This window comes from Marmota marmota, unplaced genomic scaffold (assembly GCF_001458135.2).
Source record: "Marmota marmota marmota unplaced genomic scaffold, marMar, whole genome shotgun sequence".
NCBI classification, from domain to species: domain Eukaryota; kingdom Metazoa; phylum Chordata; class Mammalia; order Rodentia; family Sciuridae; genus Marmota; species Marmota marmota.
This window is the reverse complement of record NW_025999999.1, coordinates 5,026,669-5,032,952: the sequence shown is the minus strand read 5'-3', so window position 1 is coordinate 5,032,952 and position 6,284 is coordinate 5,026,669. Positions and strand designations below refer to the sequence as shown.

The following is a 6,284-nucleotide window of genomic DNA, read 5'->3' as shown; positions in this document are numbered from 1 at the left end:
GTTTTTTTTTTTTTGTAAATATGTTGTATCTGAAAAGGAGATTATGGGAATGATTTTCAAGCACAATTTGATATAAAATATTCTGAGTTCCCTGGGACAAAAGCAAAATATAAGTTCAAAAAACATTACCATCTCGTTCATTCTTTATTTATTTAAATTATTTTTTCTGGTACTGAGAATAGAACCCAGGGGTGCTTTTCCATTGAGCTACATCCATCCCTTTTTATTTTTCAATTTGAGACAAGAGTCTGGCTAAGTAGCTGAGGCTGGCCTTCCTCAACCTCCCAGTAGTTGGAATTACAGATGTGCACAACTAATCCCTGAACTCTTCATTTCTTTCATTCAATAAATTCTTGTCACATGGGAGGTACAGTGGAGAAGAGACTCTGGTGTCCGACCACCTGTGCTCCTATCCCTTTATCAAGCCGTGTCACCTTAGCAAACTGCTTAACTGATTTTTGCCTCAGTTGCCTCATCTGTTAAATGAACTCACATGACTACTGACTTCAGTTGTTACATAATTTGAATGAATTAGTGTTTGCGAAGCACTTAAAACAGTACCTGGAAGGTAGTAAGCACTGTATAAAGGTGTTAAAATAAAGCCCAGTAATATTCAAGGCAGGTATTAAACGCTAATAGTCTCCCAGAAAAATAGTGGACAGGTATCATTTGAACACTTGCTACATATTAAGCCTAATCATAGGCAGTTTTGCATCAACTCTGATGTAGATGTCATCCTTATTAATTTCTTCAGTCAATATTTACTGAGTAACTACTAGGTGTCAGGAGCTATTCGAGGTCCTTGGAATTCATATTTTTAAAAATCACTATTTTACTAACAAGTGATTTTCAATAGATCACTAAATTTCCAGATCAGCTCTTAACTGTAGCATTATTCGTATCAAAAACACCTTATTATAACTTCTGAAGTTTTAAATTGCTACATGTACAGTGCTTTGAAAAACTAAATTTTCCTTCCTTCTATTTATTGCTGTGAGCAGATATCTTAATTTTATATTCTTGTGAAGTTTCTTTCAAACCTGTTTATTTTTAATAAAAACTCGATTTTTAGTTTGTAAAAAGAATAGTTGTCTATTATTTTTCTATTAAAGCTATTACACAATGCATAACTATATATCTATATACCTACATATCTTTGTATACTTGTACAAATTTCTTTAGGATGGATTCTTAGGGTAGAAATTCCTTGGTTAAATAGCATATGCATTTTGACTGATATTGTCAAAATGCACTCTAAGAAAAGGCTTTACCAATTGTCATTCTTCCCAAAAATTTGTATCAGTATTCTTTCCCTTAAACATAATTTTTATCAATATTTAAAATATTTGTCAGTCTGGTGGGAAAATCGATACATTGGTATGATTTCAACTTAATAATGAGGTTGATTTTGAGCATATTTATTGCCCAGTTGTATTTATGATTGATTGATTTATATCCTTAACTCATTTTTCTAACAATACAATGATGCTACTATATAGTAGATGTGACTGATAAGAATGTTGAAAGTACTTTCCCAAATTATTATTTGCAAATTTTTATTTATGATGTCTATCACCATACAAAGTCAATTTTTTCTTTATGGTTTCTGAGATTGAGTCATGATTAGAAAAGTCTATTCTAACTTAATACCATGTATAAAAAAATCTCCCTTACTTTCTGTATTTTGTTTGTAATTTAAAGTATTTAAATCTTCTGTCCATCTAGAGTTTATTCTTGTGCTTGTTGCAAAGGACAAGCCAGTTTTTAAAAAATCTCAAATGAATTTGACATAATTCACAGTTATACTATTAGAAGAAGGCCTGTGTTGAAAAGGGACATTATTTCTAAAAACACTTATTGAAAGTTAAATATGGTCATGCCATACTCAGAAAATTCCCAAAACACATATATCTATAGCCAGTGCATCTTTTTTGGGGGTGGGGGAAGTTTCTCTCTGCAATCCAGTCCTCATACATACTAGCTAAATAAAAATATTACTTTGATAGCAGTAATGATTTTAAAAAATCCATTGTTTTCAGTAATTAACAGAAGTCAGATATTATGAAAATCAAATGATTGGCAAGCAAGTTTATATTTCAAACCTAATGGTTTCCTTCTCATAAATGTTTAATTGTATGCTAGACATAAATAGTCCATGAAAGCATTTTATAGAGGCACCTCCTTTCCTGAAATCCCAAGAGTACTTTCTTCTCTGTAGTCTGGAGGTAGGTAGAACCTCTATGAGGGGAGAAGGAATTAAAAGAGTGAAAGTGTTTTGATGACCTAGCTCCACATATCCCCTGCTACCCAGTAAAAGTCCTATATTCTTTTCTTGTTTTGTTCCATCAGTGAAACACTTTGGAAAGCAGGGACTAGTGATGTGGAAGGCAGTGATTCAGTTACTGAAGAGTTAATTCTGGATGAAAAAGTTCTAGAGATCTGATACACAACAATGTGCATATGACTAACACTCCTGTATACTTAAAGTGGGTATAATGGTAAATATAATGGTAAATTGACTACAATTTTTTAAAAAAGTTAATTATGCATTATAGTGCTTTTTGTTGTTGTTTGTTTGTTTTGTACTGGGGATTGAACCCAGGGGCATTTAAACACTAAGCCACATCCCCATCCTTTTTTTTTTTTTTTTTTTTTTTAATTTTGAGGCAGGGTCTAGCTAAGTTGCTCAGAGCCTTACTAAGTTTCTGAGGTTGGCCTTGAGCTTGTGATACTCCTACCTCGGCCTCCAAGTTTCTGGGATTACAGATGTGCACCATCATGCTGGGCTGCACTGTTGTCTGTTTTTAAATCAGTCCACAAATTTTTGAGTTCTATTATGTATCTTGTTACTGGATACCAAGAAATGTAGTTGATGATTTTAGGTCTTAAGAAACTAGCAATTAAGTTGAAAGAAAAGTTAAGTACACACAACAAGTAACTGACAACCGCAGGCAACATAATGATACCAAACTAGGGGGAATTTAGGAGTAGGCAGGACTCTCTTTGGGCTATAATGATAGAAATATTTGTTAGTTATTTAAATGGCCTTTGAAACATTTTAATATGCATTTTCTAAATGGATCCTTTTAATATATTTAGGAGATATTATCTTTGTTTAACAGAGTAGCAAACAAAGGCTCAGAGATTGTCATTTACTCAAGTTTACACAGTAGAACTGGGAACTAGTCTCATTGTTTTTCAGCTCTTATTCCTGGTGAGATTTGTTTAAATTGGCATTGAACTTTTGCTGCCAGAAACATTTTCAGGGCTAGTATAGAACCCAAAAGCACTGGGAATATTTGGTTATATATTTGCTACAATTAGAATAATTCATTCTTCTCTATCTTCCTGCCTTAGAGCATGGAGTGACTTTTAGTACAAAAATCAGATTATTTTTTTTCTCCAATCACACTGTTACAGAGTGAGGACTAGCATAAAAGTATTCAGTTCCACTGCTTTACACGTAGCCCTTTTGTTGTTAGATGTTCCTTACTCATAATGTCTGACATCATTCTTCAAAATCATAACATATGTGCTATTGTTGAGATAGTTCTGATCTGACCCAGGTATGTCAGAAAGGAACACATAGATCAGAATAAAGATAGTAATAATTCAGAAGCAGTCATTGGGGCTAAGGCCACATGCCTTACACACATTTAAAAAACCACATCCTGCTACTTCATAGGTTGACTTCTATCCAGAAAGTACAGGAACATTAGGTGTGTTCACACAATAACCCTATCTGATTACCCAGGGTCAAGCTTCTGTTTACCTTTGTAGAAACCATATCCAGAGCCAGCAGGACAACTAAAACCTGTGCTTTTCACCAATTACCTTTTCTACCACTTCAAGGCAATATAAGCTCTGAAATTATTTATCACCCAAACAATAAGAAAAAGCCTCTGTTCCTCCCCACTCCCAACCCTACCCCCAAAGTGTGTCCGGTTATAGCTAACACACAGATACAACTGTCAGGGGCTTAGCATTTTGAAAAAGAAGGATAGTGCTGCCCTCTACTGCTGGATGTTAAAAGTGTTAAAAATAAATCCTGCTGGTTTTGGGCAAGATTGACAATCTGCTACATTGCTCTAAACCATTTTTCACATGTTTTAAAGACAGTGTGTTCTTGGCAAACACATTGAATTTGCTTCTTTCCTTATTTCTTCATTTATATTCATCTTGTACCAAAGCCAGGGATTTCAGGACAGCCCTTCCCCTGCAAAGGACATCACAACTTAGGGGGATAAAGCTTAAGACTTTGCTTTAGCAGCAAGACACTATCTGTGATAGATGGTTTAGGGAGCAGGGCAAGGAGGGGGAGATCTTTTCTGACTTTAAGGCCTATAGCCTTCCCATTATTTTGTGAATTGGAGTGTCTTCATTTGCTTTTTTGCTCAGGTAATCCATTTCTTTTTCTTTTTTTAATATTTATTTTTTTAGTTGGATACAATATCTTTATTTATTTATTTATTTTTATGTGGTGCTGAGGATTGAACACAGGGCCTCGCACGTGCTAGGCGAGCTGTCTACCGCTGAGCCACAACTCCAGCCCTCCATTTCTTTCTTTGTGTTTTTTGTTTGTTTTTGTTTTTGAGTAGAGATGACAGCTACTCTGCTGTTCTGAGTAGAGTGGAATTGTGTTTCAAAAACACTTTTTCTCCCCCACTGGAAAACAACTTTTATTAAGATCCTGCCAACTGCACAACCTGTCCCTGACATTAAGCACCTTCTTCCTTCTCAATCCTGTCTTTTTAAAGTGGTCCCATGAACACTTTTTTTTCTCCTCCATTGTCTAGAATTGCCTGTGGCCAAACTTGGAATTGGTGACTATGAACTTAAGGTTGATCTTCTTTAGTTCTGTGCCTTATCAGCAAGGACATGGGGAAGGTGAGCAACTGCTTCTTGGATCCCACCACACAGACTTTCAGGATGACAAAGTCATGGGGTCACTTCATTGTGGATAAAACCACCCAGAGGGTTGACGCTCTTTTCAGACAGATATCGTCAGTGGAGGCATTGTTCTTTTTTTTTTTTNCTGCAAATAGTGATAATTTAAGTTCTTATTTTCCTATTTTTATGCCTTTAATTTCTTTTGTCTGTCTAATTGCTCTGGCCAGTGTTTCGAGAACTATGTTGAACAGAAGTGGAGAGAGAGGGCATCCCTGTCTTGTTCCAGATTTTAGAGGGAATGAGGCATTGTTCTTGATCAGTTTGCTGTCCTTGATAAGGTAGCCTTGATCATTCTTGTAGATCTTGTTGATCTCAGTGTGGTGACGGTAGCCTTCTGTCCAACCTTTGCCATAGAGAAGGCCATATGGGCAGGGTGTCACGCTCCAATAAGGTAATCTTGCACAACCCTCAGTGGGTCTTATGGGGCAGTTTCTTGATGTGCCAGCAACTGGTGACTCCTTTGTAGCATTTGCCTTTGGTCACCCCAGTGACATTGATTATCTTATCCTGCCCAAGCACCTGGTTCATGGGGACATGCTGCTCCAGCCTCTCCTGAAATCAGTCAAGTTTATGGGCCACAATATCCCTTAATCACCTGGATCTCCATCAGGTGGGCCTTCTGGCATATAGTAAGCAGGTGCATCTGGGGGTGGGCAATAATGCAGATGATCTGGCAGTACTTCAAGCTGCTGAAGTCCTTCTTTAGCTGCTTCTTGTCCCTGTCATCTTGCCATTTCTTGCAGAATTTGGTGAAGGCCTTCTTCTTAGGTCTATGCCAGTTCTTATGTAAGTGATCGCGTGTTCACTAATGTACTCTGCAAAGATGGTCTTGAAGGTCCTGAGGCCTCCAGAGTTTCCATAGAACACACAATTCCTACAATTGCTCCACATGGTGTCTCCACAGTGGTCACAGCCTTCACAACTTCCTTCTTGTTCACTTTGGATCCTGGCATACAATGTGAGTCATGCCAACCTTGTAGCCCCAGAAAGGCTGTGGGGTGGATGGACTTGGAATGGTCCATCTTCCAAGGGGAATCTCCTTACCTTTCCATGGTGCCTGATGCTGCACTGCCAAGTAAAGAAGCCCAAGGATCCACATCTGGGAGCAAAGAACTTCCTACGAGACATCAAATCCCATAGATAAGGCTCTAAAACACTTTTTATTCTTCAGAAAAAGGCAGTATAGAATACAAAGGGCTAGTATTAACACACTTGCAAATTAATTAATTATATGGTCTTATTACCTTTAAATTGCTTTGGGAATTTACAGGTATCTACAAAGTTTTTTTTTTTTTTTTTTTTTTTTTTTTTTTTTTTTTTTTTTTTTTTTTTTT

General features: G+C 36.6%; 1 pseudogene; it reads right to left on the bottom strand.

The window, feature by feature from the left end:
• Positions 1 to 4,718: 4,718 nt before the first annotated feature.
• LOC107149981 lies at positions 4,719 to 6,078 on the bottom strand (annotated as a pseudogene).
• Positions 6,079 to 6,284: the final 206 nt, after the last annotated feature.